Genomic DNA, 8411 nt, shown 5'->3' on the forward strand with positions numbered 1-8411 from the left:
TCTAAGACAATGCACCCCAGCAAAATGAGAACAAGACTCTTCTTACCCAGGGTCACAGATCAGAAGTGTTTGACAATGCAAAGAGAAGAGAGAGATGTGAATAGATGCTCAGATGGGCCTCTCACAACTTGATAACCCTCAACGTGTCTCTTTAAATTAGTTTGTCCAGAATAAGATCATTTTATTTAAAAAGTCAAATCAACAATAAATATCGGGTGACCTCCCAAGAAAAAAAAAATTAACAAAAAGAAAATTTTATGAAAGTGATCCTTCAATATAAGTTCTTTGTTTTGAAAATGAAAATACGTATTTAGCAAATCATACTGTGGTCATTTGAAAATGAAAAATCAGAAATCTTGAAAAGAAAGAGCTAGGATCACAAATGCTCTAACACATTTTAATCCTTTTTCTCCCAACTGGTCCAGTTAGACAACTATTCCTCAAAAATTAGACCAGAGGCAAATCTGGCTTTCCAAGTCTTAATAATTGGCTATAAATCAGAGTTTGTTGATGGCCTTAGATCATCCTCTCTATGGATGTGAAACCCCACAGTCGTCCCTTCTTTATCACACCCACAGTCCTTTTGCAAATGGTGAAACCTACACTTATTCCAAGGTGAAGGGGAACCCTTTGCTTATAGGATGCAGGACATCCTGGAACTGCCATTTCAAACTGTTCAATATTATTTACTGAATTACCACCAAGTAAAGGGCTTTACGCTTGGCAATTTGACATAAAAATCAATAAATACTGCAGAGAAGATGAGCTGCTGGGGGAAAGGTTTCTTGAGAAGATATAACTTTCTTTGAGTCTTGAAGGATCAGATGGGTGGTAAAGAAGAGGCAAAGGCACTTAGATACACAAGCACCCGACACGTCTCAGAGAGTGAAAAGGAAAAGAAAAAATCTGATCAGAGCGAGGCACAAAGTGACAGAGAGAAGCCTGAGGGTCCTGACTCTGAGATGTCCTGTAGTGACATGAAATGCTGGTGATGCCTTAGAAAGTAAAGGACTGTCACTTTGCCATGGACACAGGGCCTTCTGAAAGTGCCTTTGCAGATCATCTGTTTCTGTTGTATTTTTTGAAGAAAAGAAGAGTGGGCACATCCGTGGAGGGGAAATAAAGCTGTATGATTATCAGGAGCTTTATGTGAATGGTAAGGAGTCAACAAAAGTACTGAGACCAATTTTGCCAAGTTACTCAGGTTTATAGATCAGACCAGGGGTCATTTTTAACAAGACAAATAAATGAAAACCCTTGCTTCTCCTCCACATGATATAATTAATCTCTCACTATGTTGATTGATGTGACTCTCAAATTCATGATCCATTTGTCATTCTACCAGTAGTAGACTGGAAAACTAGCTCTCTGCAAAAAGAAAAAAAAATATCCCTGATCAGTAGTGATTGTCAGTTTCCATCATTAAATCTCTGACTGTGACTACTTCCAAGCTTCCATGACCAATTTCATTGACCATGAGCTTCCTCAACAAAAGGGAGTTGGAAAGAGAAGCAAAAACCCAACTCTTGCAAGCTGGTCACAGGCAACTCTGCCACACCATTACACCAACTTCTAATTCTCCCATCTGTGACTCTTTCCCACCTTGTACGTTTCTTAGGTTCAGTCTCCATGGTCATCCCAAGGTAAACATGGTGTTTTTATGAGAAGTACACAGTTTCTCTTTTTCCTCCCAGGAAACACTTATAAGTCTGGAAACAACCTGGACTCTTTTCACATCTGCACTGGTCACAAGGAAGTTGGGAAATGAAAGAGTGTAGAAATTTAAATCCATCTCCTCCTTCTAAAGTAAAAATCCCAAAACCCTTGCCTACCTACTGGTGGGTTCATATCAGTACCTTGCAAACAGAAAATAATGAATTGCCTTTTCTATGTATGCCAGATGTTAAAAAAAAAAAATGACTCTAGATCCCTCTTTGGAAATCCCTTTATTCACAAAAAGTCTATTTTTATTTATAGTCTTATTTGTTTGCTCTATTCAGTATAAAATGTTTGGAAATAAATAATTAACCTTGTGGGTTTTTTTTTCCTCTTCAATCATTCTTCTATAATTAGTGTCATGTATTCTTTCAAAATCAGTAGGAAAAATATTTTCAGAGTGTTTTGCTCTTTCTTTGTGGAAACGTGGTTTAATGTTTATTATCATAATTTTGATTGCTGCTGCACCACCTTGAGTGATGTATTTTTTACTCTGTGAGCTATTATTTGGCTTACACTCATGATTTGTGCATTAATCCCATTCAAGGTTATACAATAACAATCAGAAATTATGATAATAAACATTGAAACCACATTTCAACAAAATATGGTAAACTCATGTGAGTTTTTAATCTTTTCATTAACAAAGCATCTTATGCTTCAGTGACACTAATTACCAAGAAATTACACAAGAAAATATGTAATTATTTCTAGTAATTGACAGTGACTCTATACATAACACCTCTTTATATTAAAATAATTGCTAAAATGTGACCTTTTTTTCCCAGGCATGTGGTCTAATGGATTGCATTCTGGTTTTCAAATAAAAAGGTAATTTAAAAATATGATCACTAAAGTACATAAGTAATTCCAGTTCAACAGAGAACTATTTAGTGACCTCAAAATAATCTTTGATAATGACTAGTATTAATAAATTATCATGATAAAATAAGGGTAATCCTTTAGATTTCTTATTCTATCCTGAGGTAGTAAAACATGCTATTTCCCAGAATGACTTTCTTAGTCATTCTAAACTTTCATGCAACAGAACATCCTTCAAGTAATGATGCAAAAAATCAGAATCCTTTGTTTATACATGCACATTCACCAAAAAAAGGACAAGGTACTTTCTCAAAATACAAAGCTGTTTTTGGTTAAAAAAAAAAAGTCATTTTGATCTCTTCTACCCTTGAAATTTCAATAGTTTATGATTCTATGAAATTTTTTAATAACTTAGACACTTCCTTTAAACAAAAAGCCAATGGTTCAAATGTGTTCATTTCCAAGCTTCCTATCTGTTCACCTCATAATCTCATTTAGCAAGAGCTCTCATTCAAGAGCCAGCCACACAACTCTTCCTTATACCTATGCTTCTGTTATTTTCCATAGTTCTTCTTCTTTTCTGAATCAGAGCAGACCAACTAGTAGATAAGCCATCATCACACTCTGTCCCTTGAAAACTGACCAACATAATAAACTTTTTTCCTACCAACAACAGTATACAACCATGACTCACACAATAACATTTTATCAATATAGTTTAATTTGAAAAAAAAATCAATACAGTTTTTCACACCACAGTGAGAGACTGAATTTTTTGTAAAGATGTTACGCATTGCCCAACTCAGACATTCTCTTGTACATTTCTATCTTCTTTGTAAAATCACCTGCAAGGGTCATTCTCCTAGTGAAATTTTAGGAGAGAAAGCACATAAATCTAAAATCACAGTAACAAAGCCGATGTTCCTGCTTTGTGCTCTCTTGGAGGATTAGCAGAGAAGGCTGTCTTGGGAACTGTGAATCCTTAAAGATTCCATTGAGCCGCTAGAAGGAAGGGGCGGCGGGAAGGAACAGAGGACCAGGCAAGGAACAGGTCCTGGGATTCTTTGTTATTATCCAACCAGAGCCTCCAAATTTATCTGTTATCTACATTGGGCTTTCTGGTTGGTTATAATTTGAAGAAAACCTTCATTTTGTCTCAGTTTGTAGATTAGAAAATGGAGCTTTTCAAGCACAACTGAGTTGCCTTGAGCCAAACACCTGCTCAATGGTGGTGTGAGGTCTAGAAGTGGTGTCCGTGTCTCCCAGTCCAGTGTTCCAGTTTTCTAGATGTCTCTATCCCAACACAGGGATAGGCTCCAACAGTTGGGCTAATGGATTTCTTTAGAAGTCTCAGCATGTTTCCTCAGGGAGATAAATTTAGCCAGGGAGAGATTTGAGGCAACAAGCATCACTGAACAAAATATTGGCCCTGAATTAGGACCCAGCATAACGAAATATGGCAGAGCATTTACTATAACCCTCTCTCTTTCCATCCACACTCCAGATAATCAGTCAACCCTACCCCTGGGAGCCTGTGACTTGAGAGCTATGATGTTTAGACACTTAGTAGGACTTCCCATTGTTATGTAGACACCCACTGCCCAGGTGAAGTCTCAAGCCTGACTCTTCAACACAGTGGCTGAAGAACAGCATGCTCCATTTATGTTGCAGTCCAGTCTTCACCCAACACCACGCTGGCATCCCTTCTTCCTATCCCATTCAGTAAGGATTCATCTTCTCCTACACTTGCTGGTGGGAAAAAAATGTTTTGGTTTGGTTTGGTTTGGTGGAATGGGAAGATTGAAAACATAATGCTTTCAGAATAATTTCCTCTGTCTTTGTTTTCTACTTGTCTCTATAAATTTCAAGTTTGACAGGGGAAAAAGGCTTTTTTAAAATGTTTTCTATGTGCTAGAGAAGGTCTCATCACTCACCAAATCCCATGAGCTTCTGTGTTCTCGGCACTGTGTCCTTCTTCTGACCTTCAGCTTTCTTACTGCCTGAAAATAAAGTTTTCCATGGGCCCTCGCAGAGCCCCACAGGGAAGTGTGACAGTGAAACAGGAGGTGCACAGGGCAAATTATTATCAGAGGAAAGGGTGACTTCCTTATTGAAAATCAAGTTTTAACATAAAACCCGGGAGTCTCCTGCAGGTTAACGGACTTAAAATTTCTTAGGAACAGAGGACAACGGTGGCACTTAGAGAACTCGATGATTTTACTTCTATGGGCATTAGATACACATACCCCAGTTTCTGGCATGTAAGATTCCCAAGTTGTTTTCAGTCCACCTCTAGGAAGGCCCTTTAGCTGGAGCAGACACCACCACTTCAGATACTTCTGTTTGGAATTCTACTGAAGAGACCCTAAGAGGAGTGTTTTAGTCCACTTTTTCACAGCTATGACTAAAAAATGCAACCAGAACAATTTTAGAAGAGGAAAAGTTTATTTGGGGGCTCACGGTTTCAGAGGTCTCAGCTCATGGACAGCTGGCTCCATTCATCGGGACTCAAGGTGAGGCAGGACATCATGGTGGAAGAGTGTGGCAGAGGGAAGCCGCTCACACACTGATCAGAAAGCAGAGAGAGATCTCTACTTGCCAGATACAAATATAGACCCCAAAGCCACACCCCCAGTGCCCCACCTCCTTCAGCCACACTCTACCTGCCTTCAGTTGCCACTCAATTAATCCTATCAGGTGATTAATTCACTCTTGGGTTAAGGCTTTCACAACCCAATCATTTCTCCTCTAAACTTTCTTGTATTGTCTCACACATGAGCCTTTGGGGGACACTTCACCTCCAAACCATAACAAGGAGTAAAGAAGAAAAGGGCAGGAACCCAAACTACAGATTAGAAAATGAAACTGTCATGTTCACCCCAGCGGGTTCCACCAGAGAGGTATTTCATCTGCCATCGCCTCGTCTGTAAAACAGGGCCAGTTACCATAGCTGCCTGCAAGAACCTGTGACTTTTAGGTAAGATAAAAAATGTGAAACAAAGAGCCCCCAGCTGGTCCAAGCTCCATGTTTAATAAATGTCATCAGTGAATAGGACTCAGTGCCCTTCATCTTCTTAACAATTCTGGGAAGAAAGGGTTCCCATTTCACAGATGAGCAAAATCAGACATAGGATCTAGAAGGGACTTGTGTAGGATCACATAAGCTTTGGGAAGGTGGAGTGCCAGGGTCCAACCCCAGGGCTCCCCGGCTCCCTTGTAGGTAGCAGCCTGTGCAGAGAACGTCAGATCCCCACGAGGTTCTGATGTATGAGCAGAGAAGCAATGTAAAACTTCCCCTGGGTTGTAGGCTCCTCATCTCTTGGCAGGAGGGAGCAGCCTAGTCCGAGGTCATATAAAAGCTAGGCCACATTGTCCAGGGTGGCTCTGCTATCCTCAGGCTTGCTGAAGCATAGCCCCTGGATCCTGGTGAGAGTCTGAACCCCATCATAAAGGGAGCCCCCAGACTGTAATTGCTTTTTGTTTAATTTTCCACCTACTGTGAACAGAGTCAAGGTCCGGGCCACTGTACTTCAAATCTCACCCACGTTATTGTTCCAGATTTTGCGGTTCCGTTATTTCAGTCGAGCAAGGACAGGCAGCGATATGTAAGTCCCAGGTTCATTGTAAACAAAGAAAATCCATCAAAAGGGGGAATATCTCAAGAGAAATCCTTTCCAGGCTTTCATTACTGACTGCGAAGGATGAAATCTCTCAGCCGGCTCATGGTGTGGTGTCCCATGCACGTTTACAGTGCGGGGATTATTTTGTCAAGGGAAGGCTTATATATCTTTTGCAGCAAGCCCATCGACAGGGTGCTTGTTAAATATATGTGTGGATCTCGGAAGCCCTTCAGTGTCACCTGGCTTAGTGTCCAGACCCAGTGCAGTGCCAAAGAGAGGAAATGTTGTTAAACTGTCACTCCAAACACTACAGCTCTCTGGGCTACTGGAGGGACATTTTATCAAGCAGCTGCCTCCATTTAAAAGTTGGGAAATTAGTAAATCAGGAACTTCACTTTTCTCCTAGTCTCAGAAACTCACTGTGGAGCCTTGGGCCAATTGCAGAACCTCTCTGTGCCTCTTTAATCATCTGTGTTATAGGAGTAGCAACTGTCCTTCCTCACTCTCAGGGCTTGTGTTGGTCAGAGTAACCAATGAAATAGAACCAATAGGGTATATATATATATATATATATATATATATATATATATATATATATAGAGAGAGAGAGAGAGAGAGAGAGAGAGAGAGAGAGAGAAAGATTTATTTTAAGAAACTACTTCACATAGATTGGCAAATTTGAAATCTGTACAGCACTCCAGCAATCTGGAAATTCCACTAAGAATTGATATTGCAGCATTAAGTCTGAATTCCACAGGGCAGCAGGGTGGCAAATTTCCATGTTGCACTCTTAAAGCAGAATTGCTTCTTCTTTTGGAAACCTAAGTCTTTTGCTCTTAAAATTTCATCTGATTAGAAGAGGCCCACCCACATTATTTACTGAAAATCAATTGATTGCGAGTTAATCCCCTCCACAAATTCCTCATGGCAACATTTACACTAGTGTTTATCCACACAACTGAGCACCATGACCTAGCCAAATTGACACATAAAATGAACCATCATAGGACTATCTTAAATCTCAGATTAGATTAAGTCATACATAGGAAAGGCATTTCAAAGATATGAAGAGCTGTACAATATAAGTTATTTAATAAGCATTGAAATCCTCTGTCTCATGGGGCTTTGAAGAATGTAGAGATGAATGAGTCAATCAAAAGACCTGTCCTCAAAGAACTTATCATCTAATTGAGGGCAAGATGCAGGGAAGTGAAATGCTCCTTGGCTCCCAAGGAGGTGCTAGAACTAGTGTGAAGACTTCCTGCCCCAACAGTTACCCCTCCCTCATCCAATTGCTGTCCCCTCTATCGCACGCGCATGTGCAAGTGCGTGTGTTTTCTCTCTCTCTCTCTCTCTCTCTCTCTCTCTCTCTCTCTCATGAAAATTTATTCTTGATTTTCTTTATAACAGATTGCAATACATGATTATTCATTTATTTGTATGTCTCATGGCTTAATGCTGCTCACATACAAACTGAAATTCCATGAGAGCAGAAGGGTCCTGTCTGTGTTCTCATCACCTTCTCCCCAACATTTAGTCATTTAACACATGGCTGGGCATGTGACTTGCATGCTAACTATAGTTGGTGAAGGGTTTGAGTAAATGAATATACATATATCTAAGTATTCACTACAGTAAAATTTTATCAGCTTTTTATTATTAAAAAAATTCAAATATACAGAAGAATTGAAATTTTGTTTTAAACGATCCTATATGCACAACCCAAATTTAACACTTTCAATACTTCCGCCATTTTTTGTATGATCTCTCTTCTCTCTGTGTATCCATTTGTTATTTCTTTATCTCTTTAACTTTAGTGTTAAATTGTTTGAAAGTAATTGGCTAATGTTGTGATATTTTACCTTATTTTAACACACATCTTCTAAAATTAAGGTATATGTTTTCAATAACCTCACTACCATGCAGCCAGACTATGGAAATTAGTAGGAATTCCTTACTCTCCTCCACTATTTAAACCATATTCAAATTTAGCTGATATTTGAAGTTCTTTCACTTTCAAATAAGCCTATAATCAAGATTCTGGAGCAACCTTACCAATACACACACAAATTAATTATTATTATTTTGTATTGAAATCGTGAAGCAATTCAATTGTCCTATAGAATGTTCCATGCTCTGGATTCATCCATTGTCTCTTTATGGTCTTGTTTAACTTGAGCTTCTAGCCCCTGCCTATCCTGGAAAAAATCAAAGTTAGAGCCAGTAGCTTGAAGAGATTCAGGGTAAACATGT

General features: G+C 39.2%; 1 long non-coding RNA gene across 1 annotated transcript; it reads right to left on the minus strand.

Annotated features, from left to right (window-relative positions):
• Positions 1–3297: 3297 nt before the first annotated feature.
• LOC139707701 (uncharacterized) lies at positions 3298–6163 on the minus strand. Its single transcript, XR_011709157.1, has 4 exons — positions 6080–6163; positions 4785–5104; positions 4473–4538; positions 3298–4287 (listed from the first exon to the last, which is right to left on the minus strand). It is a non-coding gene; the product is annotated as an uncharacterized lncRNA (long non-coding RNA).
• Positions 6164–8411: the final 2248 nt, after the last annotated feature.

The sequence above is a fragment of the Marmota flaviventris genome, chromosome 11, assembly GCF_047511675.1.
Source record: "Marmota flaviventris isolate mMarFla1 chromosome 11, mMarFla1.hap1, whole genome shotgun sequence".
In the NCBI taxonomy this organism is placed as follows: Eukaryota; Metazoa; Chordata; class Mammalia; order Rodentia; family Sciuridae; genus Marmota; species Marmota flaviventris.